The sequence below is a fragment of the Trachypithecus francoisi genome, unplaced genomic scaffold (assembly GCF_009764315.1).
Source record: "Trachypithecus francoisi isolate TF-2019V2 unplaced genomic scaffold, Tfra_2.0 Lachesis_group0, whole genome shotgun sequence".
Lineage (NCBI taxonomy): Eukaryota > Metazoa > Chordata > Mammalia > Primates > Cercopithecidae > Trachypithecus > Trachypithecus francoisi.
In genome coordinates, this window is record NW_022681453.1 from 74191189 (window position 1) to 74215541 (window position 24353).

At 34.8% G+C, this 24353-nt stretch overlaps 1 protein-coding gene across 16 annotated transcripts in view; it reads left to right on the top strand.

The window, feature by feature from the left end:
- ZBTB20 (zinc finger and BTB domain containing 20) overlaps positions 1-24353 on the top strand; it is an 845365-nt gene that overhangs the window by 252835 nt on the left and 568177 nt on the right. For all 16 annotated transcript variants that reach the window (XM_033211209.1, XM_033211197.1, XM_033211201.1 and 13 more), the window contains one exon: positions 806-847. The gene's annotated coding sequence lies outside the window, so the exon portion shown is untranslated. The remainder of the gene's footprint in view (positions 1-805; positions 848-24353) is intronic.

Consider the following 24353-nt stretch of genomic DNA (forward strand, 5'->3'; position numbering starts at 1 on the left):
ACAGGAGTGAGCCACCACACCTGGCTAGAATTAGGAAATATTTTTAAGGGTACTAGTAGTTCCAAAGCTGCACGTTTCAATACAGTTTCCACCTAAATCCAAATGTTTTTCAGGTCTAATTGTAAACTACTACTTTTGTTTAATGTGGACTTACATAGTCTTCTGTATCAATACCTACTTCACTGGCAGTTTTGTCAAAGTGTGTTGGGTTGAGGCATTTTGCATTATATCTGATGTGGTGTTAGTATTCCTTCTTGTAGCAATCAATTTCATTTCTATTTGCTGTTGTAACTTAAAGTTAATGAACATTCAAAGTTTACTTTTATTTATTCATGCATTTTTTTGTGGACTGCTCTACAAAAGCACCTTTCTTCCTCACCAACATTCTATCCAAACTGAGTGCAGATGAATCTGAGTAGTTTCATTTTAGAGAGCAGCAGTCATATTTGTATTAGGAAGGCAATAGTCTTGGAAGAATACCAAAAAAAAAAAAAAAATCATTTTAAAGTGTTTGCCTCGTCCTCTAGTGAAAGCATTTGCGCTTCAGAGGCCATGGTGAGTCAGAGTCCCTTGCTGGTGCTTATGATACACTGCTAAGGGACTCTGCATGTGTGTGTGTATGTGTGTGTGTATGTGTGTGTATTCACATATATGAAATATCCTGTGGGGAAAATATTGATAAAAAATAATTTGCCTCTTTATGCACTGAAACTTTTCCTACTTCTCTGCAGGAATTGTTGCAACATAAATACTGGTTCCAACTTAGTAAATTAATTTTTACTTATATATTTCTTTTACATTTCAGAATACCTGATAAATTGCAAGTTTGTGCCCCACAGCTGCACAGGTATGTATATGAATTACCTATAACTATGTCAATATATATATTAACTAAGAAGTTACAATATTTTTATTTATTAAAATTGCTTATAGATTTCATAATGTAAACATGTTAATTCTTGATTACTTACAGATAATGACAGCTTCAAAGGATAGTACATTTTATACATATATTTTATTTTATTCTATTGTGAGAATCAGGTAAACATTTCTAAGATTTGATGAGGCAGAATAATTTTAATTACAAAGCATTCATCTGGTGAAGAGATTATTTTATGGAATTGTACTATTAAAGTGAAGTTTTTTATGGAAGTGTACTATTATTTTATGGAAGTGTACTATTAAAGTGAATGGTGATGTGGAGTCATCATTAGTCAATAGTTGCAAAACCACAGTTTTGTCACTATTGTTTTATTCAAACTTTTTTTTTTTTGCGAGTTTATTTTCTGTGATGGTTGCTTTAGGTATGGAGTGGTTGCAGATGTACTGTCTGCTGCACTGTCTCAAGCACTAGACGAATGTGAAAAAAATGTTTGCACCTGTTTAAAATCTCAACCATGCGGTGTTGTGATTCCTGGGCAACAGGCAGGAATTCTCAAAAGCTTGGTTGCACCTGCTCAATTGTTGCTTGCAGCTGTGTCATATGAGTGAGAGCACAGAGAATCTTGTTAGCAGTGTGCTTGTGCTCTTACGTATTTTGTGTACTCTGACTCTGAAAGATTCTTACTTGATGTAGACCTTGAACTATTACATTGGTTTATTCTAAAACTCACCGGTTTTAGCTTCTAAATATTTTCTTTAAATCCTCTGTTTTATGACTCAAAATATATTTTTTAGTAGCTGTTGACTGCCCTAGATAATGTGTATGCCAGCTTCTCAAAAGAATACCTGGGAGAGTATATCTCTTCAGATAACTGGGTTGATAATAATTTTTGTCCTGGTAGAGACATTTTGTGTTTGGCTCAATTTCACCGTGTTGGCAGCCCCACTATGTGAGGCTGGATGTAGTTATTGATCCATTTAGCTGAACAGATTTGAAAGCATTTGGCTATTAGTGGACACATGGGGCATATTCAGAAAATTTAAGGGTATATTGTAAGATAATTTCTTAATTCGTGCATGTGTTTCTGTTTCTGTTGGGGTAGAAGTGAGAGAGAAAAAAAGTGAAGATTAAATAGTAATTCTAAAAGAGGGGCTAAAATCCAGATGTACATTTTATGGAATATTATTCTTTAATTTAACAAATGCTAGATGCTTGGTATTTTTCATAAATGTTACTGATAATGGTATTAAATTTATTATAGTTATGGCTTTGTATGTTTTCTGACAGATATCTATATTTTTGATATAGATAGGCTATTATAGATTGTATATTTTACTAGTAGGTAAAGTTCTATAAATGCAATAGGAAGCCACAACTCAATATTAAAGATATTTAATTTATTCAGTAGGCTGAAATTTCTAATATTGAAAACATTCAAATGACTTGCATTACTCTCCTTAATGTATTCTTTTAAATGCTGAGGAGTGTCCATCGGTATTTAGTAACATAAATCTGAAGTCTTAGAGCTGGTGTATCTTTTCCTTTTATTGGCCCATTTGGAATCCTTTTTTGTATTTTTAACAAATCAGTTTGGTATGAATTTAACTATCCTCTTTGGAAGTAGGAAACACAGTACAAAGGTAAGTAGAGGATTGCCACAGCCTCTTATACAATGCCTTGTACATAGTAATTGATCAGTAAATGTTGAATGAATGCATTTATGAATACAACATTTCTGGAGCTAGAAATAGAGGGATTGTGTCCTAAAATCTTATTACTTGTTATACAGTTTGGATGAGTCTTGATGGACTTACTTTAGTTCTCATACAGCCAGTTATACACAGATGAGAATACTGATAAATTCTGTCCTTAAAATGGGAAATTAATGTATAAGAATTGATCCTCTTTGACTATTTTAATGAAGAATTGAAATAACACTATTTGCAATATGCTTTAAACTAAACAAGAAGTCTGTATATTATTCCCATTATACATATAAGGCTGGGGCATTCATGACTAAGTTACTTGTCACCTTGGAAATACTTTGCAGCACATAAATAAACAAATCATCTATGTTATATGGTTAATGCCTCGTCTTTCCTGAGCACTGGCTTGTGCTCTCTCTCTCCCTCCCTATCTCTATCTCACTAAAACACAAAAATAAAATGTGTGTTTAATTCCTTTGGGTCAGTTAAGATCAGAATATTAAAAATCTGTAATTATTTTTCTAAGCAAAAGTAATGGACCCTGTGTTTACTGTATACATATTTATAATTATGGTCTCTATGACTCACTAAATTTTAACTGTAAATAGAGGTAAAGCCAAGCAAGAGTAGAGTCAAAATAGAGCAGTTAAGACTTGCTTTAGATAGATCATTCTAGTGTTCCATTTTGTGTGGCATAAGCCCGTCACATAAGATTGGCACAGTTTACATAATACGCCAGTATCTATTGCATTAAAACCTTTTGTTTAGGCTTCTCAAATTTTAGTACCACTGGTTTATGACATATGGACTTTTAGGCTTGGAACTACCTTTCCTCTGGGAACAGTTTTTCTTTTACCTCAGTTCACACCAGTAGGCAAGAGTCCAATATCAAGGACATCATTTTTTTCCAGTGAACCTTAGTATGGTAGATTAAACTCTATCTCTCTGTTAGTCTCAATATTATAAATGAAGAGATGAGCCAAGAATATATATTTGCTAGAATATTAATCATTAAACTAGACAGATAGTAGCAGCTTTTTGAGGGTCCTGTGTCAGGAATTAGCCTGGAATCTCAGAGAGGGAGAAATCCCTAGGATTCCTGAGCATTATTGCAGGTTCCCCTGTGATTTCAGGGTTAAGGAAATAAAGAAAGAAAATCCACATTTATTGAGAACATAGCATGCCTAGATATAATTTCTTTTTTTCTCCCTTCTTTCCTTCTCCCCTTTCCTCATTTCATTTTATTCTGCATGGTGAATGGATGTCTGCTGTTTGCTAGAAATTGTGCTAGGCTAGATGAATACAACAAAATCTTTGTTCTCAAGAGCATACAGGCTAGTGAGAGACAAAGATATATCAATAGAGTTCTTTTTGACTTCACCACTTATTATTAGTATGGTCTCAATCAAGTTACCTAATCTTTCTGTTCCTTTGTTTCCTCATTTGTAAAACTGGGAAAATAATAGTATCTGTTGTCTGAGAGTTAACAACACACTACATGTAAGATTCTTAGTACACTGGTTTGCACATATCAAGTACTGAAGAAATCTTAGCTATACTACTGTCATTTCTATAGCTCCCAGTTCCACCACCATCACCACTACTGGAATTCAGACTGTGAAAAAAGAACACCTAATTGCCTGAGAGCAGGAATCCTGGTCTGGGCATTATCACATAGATTGTACTCAAAGGTTCTATACAAAGTTACCTCTGCTTCCCTGGCCTTAGAAGATATTATAAACATCATGAAGCAGTGTACTGAATCTAAAAGACTTTCATGTGATATTTTTATTATTTTTCCCCAATTTTTGTATTGGGGAAAAATACACATAACGTGAAGTTTACTATCTTAACTATTTTTTGGTGTACAGTTCAATGGTATTACATACATTTATAATGCTTGCACAGCCATCACCACAATACATCTCTATATAACACTTTCATATTGTAAAACTAAAATACTATACCCATTAAAATATAACTTCCCATTTCCTTCTGCACTCTCACCCCCAGCCCCTGGCAGCCACCATTGTAGTGTCTGTCACTGTCATTTTGACTTCTCTATGTAGTCATATAAGTGGAATCATATAGTATTTCTGTTCTCGTGTTTGGCTTATTTCACTTAGCATAATGTCCTCAGCATTCATCCATGTGGTAGTGCATGTCAGGATTTCTTTCTTTTTTATGGCTGAATAATAATTAATAGCATTTATATACCACATTTTGCCTGTCCATTCATTCGTCAGTGGACCCTTGGATTGCTTACATGTTTTCATTATTATGAACAATCCTGCTATGAATATAGGTGTACAACTATCTCTTTGAGAACCTGCTTTCAGTGCTTTTGAGTATATACCCAGAAGTGGAATTGCTAGATTGTATTGTAATTCCATTTTCATGTGTTCTTATAATAAGATTAATTTCATTTAAATTGAATAAAGCCTTTTAGATTGTGTTTGTGAATAGCATTGATTTCCTCATAAGGAGAATAAGTTGAGTTAGGTTTATCGAGAACACATCTACTGCTTATGTGAGTTCAGATGCTTTCAACAAGCCTGTGACTACTTTAAATAAATCAGCATCTTGGAACCCAATGATGCACTTAGGATATCTGGATTGTAAATCTCATGCTTGAGTTTGAATTTAGGAGCTTTGAATTCCTTCCCACTGACCTTTACTAAAAGTCTAGCTCCATTATTCAGCAGCTGTGCGACCTTGTCGAGGTCGGCTAAGCTTACTAAGCCTCAAGCTTTCCCATGTACAGTATGGTGGTAACAACACCTACCTTTTTAATGGTGAATATGTGGATTAAAGTAAGTCAGGGATACAAAATACTTTATTTTGTGCACCACTACCACCTATATATTATTGCATAGTAGTCTCTATATATTATTTTTTCTTCTTTCCTCCTGTCAAAATATAAAAAGTGTTATAATGAGTAGTATAGGAATTTCAAGAAAGTGTGGGACACTTACATTAAGAAAGTTAACTTTGGTCAAGTTATGGCTCTGGTGATATCTGTTGATTGTCTCAGTTCAACATAATTAGACTCATAATTTCTAACTATACGTGCTGCATTTCTGTAGAAGGCTAAGGCTGTTTAAAGAAAACCAAGATGGGGATGCTCACATTCACTTCAATGTCTGTTGATTATAGAGATGTGTCTTGCAATAGAAAGCCCGTTGACACAACCCAGACAACTCTCATCCCTCTTCTGAAAGTCAGATACCCTTAAAAGCAGTCTCTTGCAAACGATGAAGAACCTATGCTTGATGAGTTACTTTCACATGCATCAAAGTGACTTAAAAGTGGTGCTGTTGGTAATCTAAGCAGCCTCAGGTTTAGTGAGCATAGTTGTCAGTGTATAAATGGCTGTGTAAGGTTTTATTTTTTCTTGAGAAGGAAATTAGTGTGGTAAGATTTTCTGATTTCTTTCTATGCAAACTCAACAGTAGAAAAGCGGATTTGTGAATTTATATGTATGATGTTCCCTTAATTATCTTTAATAAAAACTAGATGATCTTAATTATAGTAAACCATTTTCCTCTGCCAGGCTGTTTATATTGCAGCAATATCTTCTTGAACAGCAAACAGAAAAGGATTATTTTAAAATAATGGAAAAATCACTAGATAATGTATAGAATTGATTATTACTTACCACAGGTAATACAGACCTGCTTAACATCAAATGTATAGTTTTGACCATGATGAATCAAGGTAAATACTGATGATTAATGGAATTTTTATTTAGTTGAGCATATTACAAAGGACCACAAAGTTGGTGGTTTAAACAGAAATCTGTTTTCTCACAGTTAGAAGTCTGAAATCAAGGTTTATTAGCCAGGTTGGTTCTTGCGAGGGCTGTGAGGGAAGGATCTGTTCCAGCCTTTCTCCTTGACGTATAGATGGCCATCTCCTTCCTGTGTCTCTCCATGTTGTCTTCCCTCTATAAGTGTCTGTCTGTGTCCTCAGGTTTCTCTCCTTTTATAAGGACATCAGTCATATTGAATTCAGGCCCACCCTAATGGCCTTATTTTAACTCAGTTACCTCTGTAGAGACCCTATGTCCAAGTAAGATCACCTTTGGAAGTACTCGGGGTTAGAACTCCAACACATGTTTTGTTTTGGAGGGGTTGGGTAACAAAATTTAGTTCATCATAATTGGATTAATAATAGTTAACATTTATTGAGTGACTTTCATGTTCCAGATTTTATATATATATATATGCACATTTATGTGAGTGTGTATATATATATGCATGTATGCATATATAGATATGTACATATCCAATATATGTGTGTGTATATATGTTTTATGATCCTTGAAACAGCCCTATGAGGAAGATGTTATTTCCCCCATTTTGCAGGTGAGAAAACAAAAAGTCAGAGAGGATAAGCAATTTGTCCAAAGTCATATAGCGTGTAAATATTCAATGCTGGTATTTGAACCTAGCATCCCATGCTGCTTTTTAAATGGATAAACCTGATAACAACTCAGTCAAAAGCCCAAAGATACTTTGAACATTTGAGATTTTTTTGTTTTTTTGTTGTTGTTGTCATTAGAACTTGTGCCAAGGGACATTTTATCTGTCAAAAATGGCGCATAAATGCCTAATCATTGACTGCCGACGTGTTTACTCTTGAGTGTTTTACTGACAATTGTCTTTGAAGGCTTAGTGTTTTAGCACTCCTGAACTTGATACAGCTTTTGGACAGGGTGGAATCTGAGCATAGACTACAAGGGTTGATTCTGGCCCCCATTTGTATGGATGACACTGAGAGACAAGTCATGCCCAGAGTCGGCTACTCAGCACATATGCTTTCTATTGTCCTTTTCTCTCTCTCACTCTCCTTCCTCATCTTTGTTTTTTCACTATTTACCAGGTAGCTTGTGATTTTTTTCTTTTATCCAGTCTTTGCCATAAGTGATAAACACTGAAAGGGGATGGAGTGAAGAGTCACAAAATGGGCAACATTTCTGCTTACATGAAAGCCAGCTCACTTGTAGGTGTGTACTACACCCTGGCCGCAGGCTTATTGTTATTCACGCTAAAGAGCCAGGCACATTGTGTACCTTATATAAGTTTTCCATCTTACCAATGAAAACAGTTTGTTTCTCGCTTTGAAGTTTTAAAGCAGAACTTGTTCATGACCCAATTTCACTAATAATTCTCTTAAGTAACCCTTGTACTCATTTAAAGATTTTTTTTCCACCCACTGTCTGTCTAGTCTGGTTTAAAATTTTTATATATGTACTTTTAAAAAATTGATTAGCTGGAGAGCTGCCCATTCCTCTGTGCTGTATAATAAGGATTTTAAAACTGCACACTGAATTCTGTATAGTGTAATTAAAACTGACCCACATTTGGACCTGAGTACACCAGGACTTAGCCAAACTTGCCATGAGCTGAGTTCTGGTGGCAGATGGGAACTAATGAGGACACACTCCACTCCAGAATTTCCCAGCTGCTTGGCCCCTTTTTGTACAAACAAGGTTTGGAGCGAAGTCCGGATCCCAAGAGCATGTTCTGTAAATGTGCTGTACCCAATGATTTGGGAAATGTTCTCACAAAATTGGGCTGTTTCAAGGTATCCATAAGGCCTCAGTGACTTTCAGATTTAAATTCAAAGGGGCCTTTTGTGCTTTCTACAACCAATTTTTAATTTTAAAGTGAATAAAACATCGCATTCCCCCGTCTTTTCTCTCATGCCTGGTGATGGAATGATCACTTTATATCACAACCTGGAAATTTGCAGGTGATTATCTCAGAGACAGTTGTACATCAGGATAGACAAAGTCTCCTTGCAACCTATGGATCTCTTCAACTGGTTTGATGTCCTGGGACTATTCAGGCAGATGTAATTGAATCAGTCTGAAGCAGCTGTAGCTGGCATGTGGTCTCTCAGATTGCTAGCACCTGCTTGTTTTTTTGCAACTCACTAGAGTGAGAGAAGTGCCAAAACCAGCATTGGTCTTGGAGCAGATAAAGCACTCCAGATCTTATATCCCATTCCCCTTCCAACCTAGCCACATCATCACTGGTGCCGAAATTAATGAAATCCCCTTTCATGATTAGGTCTGAGGTATACTTTTACTTCTCATTCTTCTCCGTATTCAGATCCTGACAGTACTGACCATGCAAATCCAAAAAAATAAGGGAGTATAATGGTGATCAGGTGGCTTTGGGGCTCTCTTATCATTAGACAACTGGGTAGCCTGTGGTTTGCAGAATCATTTAAATGAATGCACCAAATTCATTTGCTGTTCCAGCACAGTCTTATTGGCACAGAGAATAAGCAGTTAATGTATAACAAACTGTGAGCTGTTATGGAATATGATGAATACACTTCCTTAGCGAGAGGGAATGTAAAATGGAGCTATCTCTCTAATATAAGGTCTAAACTAACTGCCGTGGATTTCTTCAATACTTACTATGTGCAGGAAAATGAAGTATACTAAAAAGATAAAAATTTTTGGACATAATAAGTATGTAAAATATATTTTGAAATACACAGACTTGGATTTTTTTTTGGAGATGGAGTCTCGCTCTGTCGCCCAGGCTGGAGTACAGTGGCGCAATCTCAGCTCACTGCAACCTCTACTTCCTGGCTTCAAACAATTCCCCGGCCTCAGCCTCCTGAATAGCTGGGACTACAGGCACATGCCACCACACCTGGCTAATTTTTTGTATTTTAGTAGAGACAGGGTTTCACCATGTTGCCCAGGCTGGTCTCAAACTCCTGAGCTCAGGCAGTCCACCTGCCTGGGTCTCCCAAAATGCTAGGATTACAGGCGTGAGCCACCACATCTGACTGGATTTTTAAAAAATGTTTGAACTCATTTAAAAAGTAGTTGTTTATCTTCTCTTTGTTTCATTTTATTATTTGGCAGGCATATATTTAATCGTTAAGTGTTATCAATATCCTAATGTTTAATTTGAATCCAGTCATAATAAAGACAACATATTTACTTACATTTTATAGCTTATGTTGCAAAGCTTTTATAAAATGGGTTTAATATTGATAATATTTTGAGAGAAGCTATGACGTAAATGGAGTTCACAAATAATGGTAATAAGAGTGAATTCTAAAATGGTAATTTATTGTCATCAGCAGATGCCTGTGTTGCAAGGCATGACTACATGCTGTGAGCACAGAGAAGTATCTATGGTACTGACTGCAAGACTCTTATGATATTTGAGGAGATATGATACAGGTTTTTAAAAAAATAAAATAAGGTGCTCTCAATGTCAAATTGCATGCTCGAGACCGGGATTTGTTGTAAAATGAATGCTACAAACTTTTTTTTTTTAAGTTAGGCAGTCTAGTTGTGAAGTCAGTGTTCTAAATTCAGCATCCCCTGTCTCTCCTTCACCGTCCATGAGACAACACTAATCCGTTATGGCTGTCTCTGTCTCTACACCAAAACTTGACCTCAGAGTCCCTCTGAAGACAATACTTTAGACAACCATTACCAATTGTTGGAAGTTTCATTTAATAGGAAACCCATTTGCCATTGTTGAAAAAATATCATTAAGTGCTAAACATATTTAGTGGAGGCAGAGATCTCTGTGAACTGCTGGGAAGAGGCTGAACTTAAGCTGGGCCTTGAAAAAAACATGAAACATAGGACATGAGGAAATAAAAAAGGAGAACATCAAGCATTGCCAAGCTGAGTAATGTGTACAAATGAGTTAAGATTGGAATTATATGGCATAGTCAAAGATAAAGAGTAGACCTCAGGTATACACAAATAAGTGGTCACATAATTATTAGTTTAATGTTTTTCTCCTCTGCTAGACTGTAAACTGTGAAATGTAATATTTTTTTCTTCTTTTTTTAAATTATACTTTAAGTTCTAGGGTACATGTGCACAACGTGTAGGTTTGTTACATATATACATATATGTGCCATGTTGGTGTGCTGCACCTGTTAACTTATCATTTACATTAGGTGTATCTCCTAATGCTATCCCTCCCCCCTTCCCCCACCCCACGACAGGCCCCAGTGTGTGATGTTCCATTTCCTGTGTCCAAGTGTTCTCATTGTTCATTTCCCACCTGTGAGTGAGAACACGCGGTGTTTGGTTTTCTGTCCTTGTGATGGTTTGCTCAGAATGATGGTTTCTAGCTTCATCCATGTCCCTACGCTACTCAGACCATCCTATCCGAATTTGATCTCCCAGGTGTTTCTGTAGGTTCTTATTGTTTTCATTCATATACACAATTTACTGCACAATTTTGGGTGTAGATTATCACTGCCAAAATTCTGTATGAGGAATATAGGGGAACTCAAAGAAGTTTTTATTCTTTTTAAATTTATATAAGAAAATGAAAGAACAATAATTTTTAAGAAGCTGATTTTTATTTTTATAAATACCGTGGTGCTTTCAAAACTGGCTTGGAGGAATTTCTATTTTAACTGTAGTATTTGAGAATTATACTGTTAATACATATCTCTGGTTTCAGGGAATAAAGATACAATATAATAGAGTAGAAAGAGTACAGGGTTTAGAAATAGAAGAGAGGGATTTAAGTTTCTCCATTATCACTTATTGGCTGTGAGATATAGGCAGCCCTTCGTGTGCTTTTATGCTGTTTCCTCATCTGTAAATTAGAGATGACAACGTATCAAAGCACTTTAAAATTTAAAACATCTCTTCTTCTTCCTCCTCTCATTAGTCATCATAATCATAATGCTATTCTGAAACCATGTTTCAGATAAATATGATCTTCTGTATAGGTCCTTTTTTTCCTACCACTTATTATTTGCTCTAGCTATTGCAGATTTACTTTACACCTTGAGTAGAGCATTATAGTAATCTAAAAAGAAGCAAGAATTCCAGAAACACCCTATAACCTAGTCGTGGCTAATATTTACTGTTGAGCTACTTGTACCTCAATAACAATTCTCTGTCATTTGTAATATAACTGCTTAATATAAATAATTTATGTATTAAAAGTCAATGTTTTATACCAATCCCAAAACAATGCCTTTTTATGATTTATTTTTTATTCTTTCATTCATTTAATTCAAATTATTGTAGCTACTGACACAAATGCATTCACTTTCTACCTGATTATATAGGAATACCCTAATTATCTATATTCACATCTCATTGAACTTACAAAGTGTTAGGAGACCAGTGTCTGAGAAAAAAGTCAAATATAAATAGATTCATCTCTGAGTTGTAAGAACCTTTTGTCCCCACCTTTAGAATATTTGGTGACTAATTAATTAAGTAATGAATGCACACTTCTTAAGTTAAAAAACCAAAAGAAAAAAATTTGATATTGCAGTTTCCTAGGAAGTTAATGTTTTCATTCTTTCCTCTTTTAAGCATGTAATATCTAATAGTTAATATCTGCATGTATCATCCTTATGGTTTTGAGAGTCTTTAAGGGAAATTATGAATACAATTTCTATTTTTCTAAACAAAAATATTCCTCTACATTTAGGGTAAAAATGTGTGAATAGATATTTCACACATTCATATTTGTGTGAAATATATTTTCAAAATATATTTCTTAAACTATTTAAAAATAAATTTTTAAAAGTATTTGAACTTTTTACACTATATTTCATTCTTATATTTTGTTAAGCATATCAAAAGAGGATTATACCACAGTTTATGACTTTTTAACGATAAAAAATTAAATAAGGTAGGACTATCTGAAATTTAAGATTTAAGTGTAACTACATAACGATATGCACAGAAAATAGAGATAATGAAAATTAACTAAAATGTTGCTTTTATAATGGCTTATATTTGTGTAGCAAATAGGATAGCTGAGTTTAGTATTACTTAAGAAATGGTTAATTCTATATATCAGGAGACAATTCAAACATAATCTTTAATCATGCTGGTCTGATGCCTCAAGCCATGCTCTGTATACTTATTAGGGTCTTTGCCAAGTGTCATGATAGTAATACACTCCAGACCGAAAGAAAATTGATTTTCCTCTGTGTAAATTTGTTATTGATATTATATTTAAATTTCTATTGATGAAAAGTTAGTATATATACTATCTGAATCAAGTTCTTCAGAAACATAAATAATTTTTTATTTGTGAACTGATTTATGCCCAATTAAGTAATGTCCAGAATACTTTTGCTATTGAGCACATATCATTGTCAAATATTAATTATTTATATCAATATACCGCTTGAATTTTTAAAAATATAAAGGCCTCACTTTATCACCCAGGCTGGAGTGCAGTGGCATGATCATGGCTCACTGCAGTTTCAACCTCCCAGGCTCAAGCAATCCTCCCATCTCAGCTTCCCCAGTAGCTAGGAATACAGGTGTGTACCACCATGCTCAACAGATTTTTAAATTTTTTTGTAGAAATGGGAGTCTCACTATGTTGCCCATGCTGGTCTCAAACTCCTGGGCTCCAGCAGTCCTCCTGCCTCAGCCTCCTAAAGTGCTGGATTTACAGGCAGGAGCCACTGCACCCGCCTATTAATTTTCTTTTCTTTTCTTTTCTTTTTTTTAATGACCAATTCCACTTTAAGATCAGTTTCTGGCTTGCTTGAAAGGATTGGATTAGAAGATGTATCACTTTTGGAGGACATCTGCATTGGATTTAAGAGGGAACAACTCCAAATAGAGGACAGTACATTTTGTTTGAGGCTTACTATTACCAGAAACCATCATTGCAACCTCTAAGTTTTCTCACTGATTTTTATTTGTCCTTATGTGCTGCTATCAACTGGGGGCTTTGAGATCACTATTTACACTTATAAAACAGCTGTACCTCTTCCTCTGTTTTAGTCCTAGAGAGTACAGGGAGAGTGTACTAGTTACCTATGGCTGCTGTAGTAAATTATGTTAAACTGGGTAACTTAAAAACAACAGAAATTTATTCTCTCATAGTTCTGGAGGCTAGAAATCAGAAATCAAAACATAGCAGGGCCACATTCCCTCTGAAGGCTCGCCGTGAAAATCTTTCCCTGGCTCTTGCAACTTCTGATGGTCCCAGGTATTCTTTGGCTTTTGGCACTATCACATTAAACTCTGCTTTCATCTTCACAGGACCTTCCCCTCTGTATGTATCTCTCTGTGTCCTCTCCTCCTATTAAAAGCATATCAGTTATTGGATTTAGGGCCCACCTTAAATCCGGGGTAATTTTATCTGATGATTCTTATTAGTTGCATCTGCAAGAACCTTATCTCCCAAGAATGTTACATTCTGAGGTTCCAGGTGAACAGGACATTTTGGGGACTCTAGTCAAAATTCAACCTACTATAGAGAGTAATTTTATTTTTCTGTAGTAAATATCTTTGGAAGGCTTATTTACACACTGCTATGGTTTGAATATTTGTCCGCTCCAAAGCTCATGTTGAAAGTTAAGCCCCAATGTGGCACTATTGAGAGCTGGGGCCTTTAAGAGGTGGGTCATGAGGGCCCATGAATGGATGAGTCTTTTCTTGAGTTAATGAATTAATGGGTTATCATGGGAGTGGGACTGGTAGCTTTATAGGAGGATAAAGAGAGACCTGCGGTAGCACAGTCTGCCCCCTTGCCATGTGATGTCTTGCGTTATCTCAGGACTCTCTAGAGAGTTGTCACAGCAAGAAGACTTTCACCAGTTTTGCCCCCTCAACCTTGGACTTCCCAGCCTCCAACTATAAGAAATAAATTTCCTTTCTTATAAATTGCTGAGTTTCAAATATTCTGTTATAAGCAACAGAAAAGAGACTAAGACATATGCTAACATGTTAATTATTTTTCCCCTTGGTAGTTGACAAAGTTTATTCTGTCCTCTGTTTTTAGAATACTTGTTGCGTTAGCACCTTAGTATTTTTTATGAATTTCATGGAATTATGAATCATTTTCTGTCATACTTTTTTTAACTACTGAAACTTCTCATTATAGATGACAAAGTTGAGGTATAGAATAGGTAACCAACAGTCACTAACTCTGCAGATGGACTGCAGAAGGAAAAACTGACATTGGTATCATCCATCTTTTCTGTGAATCCATGTGTGTTGAGATTGCAAATACACTTTTATAGTCCATGGCACTTTCACATAATGTTACTTGTGACTTAAATAAATCATGAGTTGCAGAAAATGTTTTTCATAATGATCTCTAGATTCTATAAGTCAAGTATACAATTGAAATTTTGTGTCATAGATGGACAAAAATCATGCTAGATGATTGCATGTTGAGACCACGAGGTAATCCATCTAATTTCTGTACTTAGCATCGGCCAGGTCTTTATTAGAGAACTATGGATATGGCCACACATACAAATACACATCCATTAAATGAACACTGGAATCATGAATATCCAGGTCTAGATTAAAACAGCAAGCCCAAGGCTCAGAAGGTTAATTTTTAACCTTAAATAACCAGTAAGTGGCTGATACAGGACTAAACTCAGCTCTGCTCAACTCAGACACCTGTTTTTCTACTTCTCCCAAGTTGATTCTCAAACTGCAGGAAATCTTTGTGTTTTTCCCCTTGTAAGTAAGGAGCAGACCACTTTTAGGGTGAGTGGGTAGAGGTAGCAGAAGGTGAAGTAAACCATTCCTAAAAGAATTGGGATATAATTGGAAGCATTTGTTGATCCTTTCCACCTCATGGTTTTGGGATATTACAAGTACGTTTTCTTTAAGAATGCTCAGTAAGCCAACAATTTGAATTTTAAATGTAGATAATTAATAGAGTGATTATATGAATTAATCAGAACCAGTATTATAGGTCTCATCTACTGAATAGTTTCTCTAACTTTCAGCCCTTTTGGTGCACTTCTGTTCTGGATAAAATATAATTGTATGCTCATAGGACAGAAAAATTTTACAAATGAGCTTAGGCTTCCCTGCCAGAAAAGAAAGGATGAAATATAAATGAAAATGAAAATTAAGTAATCCCTGAAATGGTAATATAGTTAAATGTAAAAATATGCCTTTGATAATACCAGACTGGGATTTGCACCCAAAACACATTAATTGAATTAACCTATTTTAGTTTGTCTTGTATCTGTTGCCAAAAATAACAAAGAGAATAAACTATTCTTTTGTTAGATAGCAGATTTCTTTCTGGTGTGGATTACTCTTCTATCATGAGTAAACGATTACAGTTCAGTTGATCCCAGGCACTAGAGACAGAGCTCTGAACTAGAAGACCCAGAGAGAGACACTAAACAAATTAACAAATGCATAAATAAGATCCATTCAAGAAGTGGTAAGTGCTATTCATGAAGCACAACTACAACAAAAAGGATAAAGGATGACTGGTAATCCGGGGGCAGGGTGTAGGTGGCCTTTTTGAGGAAATAAAGTTTGAATTCTAAGACTTGAATAACGTGAAGGAGTCATTCAAGGGAAGATCTCGCTTACAAGAAATACAATCTCTAAATCATTACAGGTTATGCAGGGTTGTGCATCTAAGGTGTGTGTGTGTGTGTGTGTGTGTGTGTGTGAGAGTGTGTGTGAGAGAGTAACTGTGACAAGGGAGGAGTGTTCTGTCAACTATTAACAATGTACAATTGGGAAGTCTGCATCTTCAGGGGCAACCAGTTGATCCTCCTCTTTATCCTGGTATTAAATATAGCCATAGTAAGAATTTGGGAATGGATTAAAAATGCTTAACCTTATCTCCTTAAACTTTGCCATATCCCATAAATTTTAACCATATCACCTAAAATTTTGTTATTTCTGAAATCTGTACCAAGTTTGGCCACAAAGGGAGGAATTGAATTCATTGCTACTCTTAGCTCTCCCTAGCAATTTCATTGTCTGCTCTGGTACCAGGGTTTGTTAGAGAAGCTAGAGGGATTTTTGAGTCATCATTTCTCCCTTTGGTAAATCACTTCTTCAAGTAGTAATATCAGCCCTTTTCCTCCTTTTCCGTATATCAAGAGTGAAACTGAAAATAAAGGGTTAAACTGATTTCTTTTGATTAGTTTCATAGGAGCCCAAGATTTAACATAGAACTTTTTCGGAATATATAGTTATCTCTCCACTTGAGGTGAGCACGGGAAATCTATTTTTCTCATTTCAACTTTCATCTTGAAACCGAAATTTCACCAAAAGCTTCATTCAGAATTTTTTTATTCATAACTAAGCAAAGATGTATGGTAGTAAATCATTGAAACAGATTATCTTTGATTGAATTTTCCTGAGTTTAATGTGTCTAATCAACTTTTCATTCACCACATTATTTTCCCATTGCTTGATGTTATACCAGATAATAGTATTACCATGACCCAGGCTGATACTATGTGAAAAAATGCACAAGGAAGTACTCTGAACATTTGAAAAACACAGTCAGGTAATAGTTTCATAAATTGTTAGATTTTTCTATGTGAGAGTCTAACTTTTTTTCACTACAGATACTAAAAATTTATCAATATACTTTTTAGTAGGCTTTAGCCACATCCTAATTTACAAACAAAACTATTCTTGCCAGTTATACCCTTGAATCCTACCAAGGAAATTCCCATGGTTCTATCCTTATCACAATGGAACCCAGAAATGGAGAAATGGACTACTTACTTTCTTAGAAATACCACAGTGCACACTTTCCTATATCTAACTGATATGACCATATAATTTGTCATCTCAATAATGATTGAGAGATTTTTGCTTTAAAAATATGTATCCAGGCCGGGCGCGGTGGCTCAAGCCTGTAATCCCAGCACTTTGGGAGGCCGAGACGGGCGGATCACGAGGTCAGGAGATCGAGACCATCCTGGCTAACACGGTGAAACCCCGTCTCTACTAAAAAAAATACAAAAAACTAGCCGGGCGAGGTGGTGGGCGCCTGTAGTCCCAGCTACTCGGGAGGCTGAGGCAGGAGAATGGCGTGAACCCAGGAGGCGGAGCTTGCAGTGAGCTGAGATCCGGCCACTGCACTCCAGCCCGGGCGATAGAGCAAGACTCCATCTCAAAAAAAAAAAAAAAAAATATGTATCCAAATGATAGGAATATAAGTCACAGTGGAAGAAGGCCATTAATATACTGAAGCCTCAAGTACCACAAATTAAAAAAAAGATAGATATTACTATTTTAACTGTGAGCATGCACTATCATCAAAAACATATTAAGAGTGCTTGTGGCAATATATACCTGAATTATAAATGCATTTTGATATTTTGACATTTTGTTTATATGAGAGCATATATCAAGGATAGATTCAACAAATCAGCTTGGTGGCTGCAGCTTTAAGTTGGCAGTAAAGTATGTAAGTAATACATTTCTGATCAGTCTTGTTTGATAGTCTTGTTTTAACACCTTGACAGAACTAAACCATTGACACCCAGAGGTACTTGTGCATGGGGATAGTCTTTAAGATAATATTTAGTTTATTCAATGAGCCAAATGTTCAGTGTGTATATTGTTTGCTTTTGTTATAAAGACATGGCTACAGTCTACACACAAAATACCAAGTAGAGATTTGTTTATTGTAGTAGGCATAGGTGCTCAAAATGGATATTTAAGTCTCAAACATATTTTTCCACCATTCTGTATTGGATTATTAACACACGAAAGTGTGTACTGTTAAAACTATAAGGTAACTTATGGATTATTCTTTGAACTAATGTAGTTATTATTTTACAAATGAGGAAATGGAAACCCAGTGAAGTTGAATGATTTACTGTGGGACTAGACAAGTCTAGAATGAGAAATTTAACAGTCCAGTACTCTTTATTTCCATGTATATACCTTTCACCATTTACCATTACACTGAACAATCTTTGTGCTATTTGTATTTTTAAAATGTACTCACAGGGTCAAAAAAAAGTTTGAATGGTACACAAGGATATAAAATGAAAAGTATGTCTTTACCAACTGATAGTACTATTCACCAGTGATAAAAAGTTTCAACTGTATTTGTGTAGAGAAATGTATCTATATACCTTTAATTTAAAAACAGAAAGGGAATCATACTGTTCAAATACATTTGTACTTTTTTCTTAATGCCATGTCTTAGAGATTTTATATATTCTAGATATAGTGTTTATATTTTGGTATATTATACTTTATCTTTTCCACTTTTTAAACAGCTACTTAATATTTCCATTTTATGGATGTCACAAAATGTATTTAACCACTGCCTATTTATGGAAATTTGGTTATTTACAGTTTCTTTGCTGTTTAAAAATATTATAAAACAGCTTTCTAAATATATCCTTGTTTTTATTTTAATATCCCCATAGCATACTTTCTTAGATATGTTTATATAATTAAAATTTTGATGCCTGTTAAAAATTTGCCTTCAAAAACATTTTTCTGACATATACATGTAACAACATCATATGAGAATTCCTGCTTTCTCACAGCCTCATCAGTACTGGGCTTTAGCAAATTTTTCTAATCAGAAAAGTGAAAATGATATTTCACCATTGTTTTGATTTACATTTCTTTACTTATGAGTTAGAGTAAACAACATATTAAAATTTCACTGGCCATTTACACTTTTTTTACTTTTTTTGTGAATTGGCTGTAATACTTTTCTCTATTTTTCTACTGACTTTTTAAAAATATTTTATTGGTTTGTATAGCCTCTGTATATTATGAGAAATAAATTTCCTGTAGTATGTGTTAAACATATTTCTTGGTTATTAATTTGCTTTTTGAGTTTTGTATATGTAGAAAATTGTTTTATGTAGTTTCATTTTTCAGTCATTTCCAGTTTTAGTATATGTGCTGCTGAAGTGACCACTCATTTTTCAATCATTTCCTTTATGGCTTAGAAAAATTCTTACACCAAAAAAATTACTCAGATTTTCTTCTAGCACATTTTATGATTTAGCCTCATAATATTTACATCTTTGATTCAACCAAAACTTATTTTTGAGAGTGAAAATAAAGTTTAGTTTTATCACTTGAAATAAGAGCATCAATTTTTTAATTCTTTGAATTCTTGTGAATTTTAGATTTTTCTGAAACTTTGTGAACTTTTTAGGAAGGCAGTGATCATCACTAAGGTAAAAAGAAAGTGTATTAGACCGAGAAATGTAATTTAAAATTTGACATTTTTTATTACTTATCAATCCCTGATGTCTATTCTTGGTGATATAGGAAAATCCCAAGAAAACATCTTGTTTATAAAAATATATAATTATATTTTGCTAATTTAAGCAATGATTAAATCAGTAAAACCATCATAGAATAAATCAAACCCCTAGTGAGATACTTTTAATAGCAAATCCAGTTCATATGGTAATATTAATTTTACTTACTTAGCAAAGCACTTACTTATCAGTAAGACCCTGTATCTGTACAAATGAAATCAAAATGTGAAAGTTGTAATTTAAGCGGGACACAATAGCTTAGTGATAAATAGATTTATTTGTACCTTGAAAAGTTCACTTCAAGTAATCATTGTTATTAAAAGGCAATTATTTCACATGGTTTTTGTAAGCATAAAAAGCAGATTGGAGACTCTTTCTAAGGGTTGTAAATAAGTGAAAGATCCATTGAGCTAGAAAAGTTGAGTATTCAGCAATAAAAGAGCATTGTCCAGTTTAACATCTATTATATTTATATCTGTAGTTGACAAGGAGAGAAGTAAGTATAGGTGAAATGTGAACTATAACTAGGAGAGAGGGATTAGGAAATGTCATTTAACTTTTTTCCTACTCTTCCTTTTATTTTTAATATAATAGTTATATTTCTCTTCTAAAAGTAGTACACTATCAATGTAAAACTATTTGGTAAACACAAAAGGACAGAAAGCAGACAAGAAAATTGCCATTGATATTACTATTACCACTTAAAGAAAAAGTTATTAGTATTTTAGTGTATATATGTATGTATGCATGTAACAACATAGGATTATGCAAGGTTATGATTCTGATTTTTCAACTAGCAATATATTATGAATATTTGTTTCTGTCAATATTTTTCATGACATGACTTTTTTTATTGATTATATAGTATTCCATACAATGGATGTGTTATAATTTACCTAGCCAATCTCTTATTTTTGTACATGCTTCCAATTTTTCTCTAGTAAACATAAGTTACGATGAATATTATTGTGACAATATTTTTTATAAACATCTCTGATTATGTCATCAGGTAAATACTTAAGTATAATAATTGAGTCAAAGATATATGTATTTTAGAGGTTTTGATACATTTAGCTGTACCATTTACACATTGCTGTGTCTGTCCCAGCAGTATCTGAAAGTATCTATTTGTTCATATCCTCATCAGTTCTTGGCATAAAACTTAATATGGTTCAAAGAAAAACTCTCAGTAGTCTGGCAAGAATGAATACACAGAGGTGGGAAGAGGTCAAGCAGAGGTAAGTGATGTTTTTGTCTAAGAGATGTTGCAGGCTGCCTCAGGCTATGGAGAACAGCTTTCTCCAAAGCAAACTTGCATTTTCAAAGGCGGCCCAGATTCTGCGTGCTAACTTGGCACAGTTGAGATGTCCTTGTTTGCTTTAAGGCAGTGGCCTGACCCTTCAATCACATTCAGTGATCGAGACCACTTACTCATACTAATCATTGCACACAGAAAATACATGAAAGATTTGTATTCATCACTCAATATATTTTGCCTCTCAAGTGTCATGAAACATTCAGGGTACATTTAACTGGCAAATGCACACCTGGAGTATGTTACTTAGCTTTAGAAACTGCTAATTTTTAAAAAATCAAATATTTCATTTTTGAGGAAAAAAATCAGTTTTGGATTTTGAGCATATATATCATCTTTCATTTTGGCCCAATTAACCCAGCAGGTGTGTGTAAATTAGGTCACTACTTTGTCACCGTGGTAACATGCATTGGGGAGGTGGATCTTAACCACCTCCAGCACAGGTGATGTTGGCTGAGTTGGTATTAAGAGGTGCTTTAGAAACAAACAAGGCAGAATTTAATATGTTAGAGTGTAGAAAATAGGTCTGATGTCGGATACCAACAGATAATTCTATCATACAAAAACAAATACGATCTCAAATCTGTATAAAGAAGAAAGATCTAATGAGCCTTAGAAACAGGAATTGTGTTGTAAAACTTACTAACAGTCTCTGAAAGAACAGACACTACAGCACTCAGGAGACGGTAGTCTCATTTCCTCATGGAGCAAGGGATTTGAAGGTCAGGGTCAGGTTCTCTGCAATTTAAGGCTGTTTTTAGAACTAAGCCATGGTTTTTGGAGGATCAACAACTTCCTGACTACTCATTCTAGTGACTAGATTTTAGTCACTACTAAGGGTTTTTTTAAAGTGCAGTGTCTAATTATTTATTTTAAGTGCTCTTTTGATCATTATTCATAATTGTTTATGGGTTAACAAGTTGGCAGAGTTGGTTTATGCCAGCACTCCAGCACTCATACGGTCCCGATAACTCAGGCTTCTTCTCACCAGGTGGAAAATCAGACATGCTTCAAGATCGCTAGTTGAGATTGTGCAATCTGTTTGGCTGCTAAAGGTTCCAAATTATGTGGGCATTCTGCAGCCCCACAGAGTGGTAGAATTTCTTCACTTATCACTGACAAGTTCACACTTCTTTGGGTCACTAAAATTGTAAATATGCATTATCAGATGCAGAAAATAGGCCAAACTAATAATGTTAATTATATGTCCAAGGAAATGCATCTCCCATGACCATTTGCAGCACCCAGATATGGATGGTAATTCTATCAAGCCTTTGGTGCCAATTCGTAACTGGCTTTAAAATTTTCAGTTTGCCCTTATGTCCTGCTTTACATTTGTATAACTTGTTATAATCTTGAAGCATTTTTGTATACCATATTTCTTTTTTGTGTGATATTTTAGACGTGACATTTCAGAAACTTGAATGCACCTAGTGTTTATTTTCAGTTGGTTGTGACCGCAGCTTTATTAGTTATTTTGTGTGTTTTCAATAGTTAATATTTACAAAATGCTGAACAAACCTCTTCAAGATTGCTTTCCATAATCTCCTTTTCCATGTGTCAAGGATGAGAGCTACAGAGAGAAGAGTCATAGTGACTCACCCTGTGTCACAGAGTATGTGAATTTACTTTCAAAGGAGAGTCAAGGGTCCCTAGTTTTCAGTTCTTTTTTTTTTTTTTTTAATTCTCCAAGAGTCATGCAGGTTTGGAGACTTACAAAGGGATAGCATTGCTGAGTGGAGAAACATTTGACTCAAGTACTCTTTTACCCCTAACATCTCTTTTACCATTTCCCTCCCTATATTCAAGTCTTCTTTTCCATCATCTCTCCAGTAGATGCTGAAAACCATTTCTTTTTGAAGAGCTGGTTCATATGATAAAGACCCAAAGTCTCAATAAAATCTATTAACCTGTTAAGGGTAAGTGTATGCGTTGTTCACTGGAGAGCATGATGCCATATTCTACCCTGCCTGCTTGGGGACAAGGCCGATGGCAGCACAAATTAGCATCAGAACAGAGCTTTATCACAGTGGAATCTCAGGTTGTTTTAGGAATGAGACACGAAACAAAAATAGATAAAGGGATTAAATCTATCAAATATAATAGAGGAAATTGTAGTAGATTCAGGGAACTTGGACCCCTGAATTGTAGTAACTAAGCTGGAGAGGAAATGGACAGTTAAACAAAGTAGGGCTGTTTCTTTTTTTCGTTGTTTGATGAAATAATTTTTGCCCCTTTTAAATGGTATGTGAAAAGAGAGAGAGGGAGCCTGGTATATCTGAAACAAAGAGCCTACACAGTCACCAAGCTGGTTGGTTTTTATACCTTCTTTTACTGAGTATTGTCCTTCAGTACAATACAGAGCCATTTCTTTGTTCTCACAAGCTAGCAGTTAAATTGTATGTAAATGTATGCAAATTAGATGCTGTCTAATAAAGAGAGTCATTAGATGGAAGAAATATTTAGTTTAGGGAAAAAAAGCAGGTGTATTGTGTAAAAGAAAATGTAAGGCTACAAAAAAGCCCAAACTTTTGTGGACAGTTATAGAAAAATTTATTAAAATAGATTTTTAAAAGACTTACGTCTTCCTGACCTTTCCTTTGTGCTTATATATGTGTGTGTGTTTTAAAAATATTTACATATAAAACTAGGAGATTGGCTTCTTTCCCAGAATTACTGGAAGCACCTTCACCAGGAACATTTGGACTTGAATAATCTCCACAGCAGCATTTTCCTTCTTGAATTAAATGAATTGTAAAATGAATGATTTGCCGAAGAACACTGACTGCTTATTTGGGTTCCTATCCCATAGGTTGAGAGAGGCTTAGTGGCTCCGTGGTGTGTATCTTGCTATTTTAAGGTTTCCTTTCCACACTACTCCACTCCAGTCTCTCTAATATGAGCTTCTTAAAAGATACCTAGACTATAAGCTCCTTGAGAGGAACCAACAGTTCCTTTTAAACCTTATCAATGCTGTATTCAGTGTTTAGCACAATGCCTAGTGTTTACTAGCACTCATATCTATTTTTAATAAGTGAATGATTGGTTTTAATGGTTAAGTAGTTATGGGTATGTCAAACACCTTTCTATTCTTTAGCATATAGTTATTGAAACAATTTCTCAGGCTTACATTTAACAATTATACGGTAAATGCCTGGTGAAAAAAATATTTTACCATCCAGTTCCCTTAAGTCAACTGTAACAAAGGTGTTGAGTGTTCAACACTACATTATTTATTGTGGCAGCTATTTCTGGGGCAAAGATGAATAGGCAGCACAGTTTCTTTAGGAGCAGCTAATCTACTAAAGGTATCAGATAAATATAAATATACACATATTTAATACATAGTACACTGTACTATGGAAGCATGAGATAAAATATTATGGAAGAATGAGAGAGAAAGAATTTCCAACCTATG